Source organism: Rhea americana, unplaced genomic scaffold (assembly GCF_003343005.1).
Source record: "Rhea americana isolate MKP2758 unplaced genomic scaffold, rheAme1 scaffold_1, whole genome shotgun sequence".
Classification (NCBI taxonomy): domain Eukaryota; kingdom Metazoa; phylum Chordata; class Aves; order Rheiformes; family Rheidae; genus Rhea; species Rhea americana.
The window spans coordinates 1,283,429-1,284,775 of NW_028185038.1; positions in this window are offsets into that span (position 1 = coordinate 1,283,429).

Here is a 1,347-nt window from a genome sequence, read left to right on the forward strand (position 1 = left end):
TTGGCAAGTATTGCGTTCTTATTCTTTTGAACTGATTTTAATTTTTCCATTTACTTACAATTCTGTGCATTTATAAACAAAACTTTACAGTCTATCTCTAATTACCACAGTTTCTTCTGCCTACTAGCTTTTCCAGGAATAATCATCACAAGTATATGTATTTTTCTGGTTTACTTTGGAAGTTATTTTGTTTTCAGCAACATAACCACCATCATCTCTTATCAGAAAACTAGCTTGATATTCAGAAACATAAAATTAGTTATATATTCTGTGCAAGTCTCTATAATGGGACATTATTCAACCCAAACTGCAAACCTAGAAAGTTAGTTTGTTGTCTTATGTCAAGAGACAGACGATTGATATTTATTGCACATTTTAATCTCACTCAGTAACATTAGTAATCAGATGCGCACTTTTATTTCTCATCCTTCAAAACATTTTGTATTGTGATGTCTTTTCATGATTTAACTAAATTGCTTCCTCTCCTCGCCTCATTATCTTAGAATATATCACTGTGAACATACTTTAATCCTTCATCTAGCTGTGGATACTTTACAGTCATTCACAATGAGTTTCTTTGTCATATATTCTCTCATCATTTGGCTTTTTCAGAACATGATGAGATGCTTTTTAGACAAATCTGCAGTAACCAAGTCTAAATAAACTACAAAGTACACGACTTCTCAGCTTGAAAGAGACACAAAAGGAGGAATTCAGTGGAGAGATACAACATCATGACAAAAATGGAAAAGCAGATTGGGAATACACYTTATCTCTCATTTTAAAATAATTTGGAAATAATACATTTAAAATATATGATATTTAGTATTTTCAAAAGTAGGGTACAATTATATTGTGGAAATCATGGCCACAGAATACTGAAGAAAATAAAAGTATAATGAATTTTAAAAGAGATTACATGTCCATCAAGGACATTAAGGTCTTTGGTTGAAATGTGATCTTCAACTCAAGAATCACAGAATCACAGAATGATTGAGGTTGGAAGGGACCTCTGGAGATCATCTAGTCCAACCCTTCTGCTAGCGCTGGGTCACTTAGAGCACATTGCCCAGGATTGTGTCCAGAAGGCTTTTAAATATCCTCAAGGAAGGAGACTCGACAGCCTCTCTGGAAAACTTTTGTCAGTGCTCAGTCACGCTCAGAGTAAAGAATTTTTTTTTTCTCATGTTCAGACGGAATTGCCTGTGTTTCAGTTTGTGTCCATTGACTCTTGTCCTGTCACTGGCCACCACTAAGCAAAGTTTAGCCCCATCCGCTCTGCATTTTCCCTTCAGATACTTACACATATCRGTAARATCCTCCCCTCAACCATTTCATTTCTAGCTG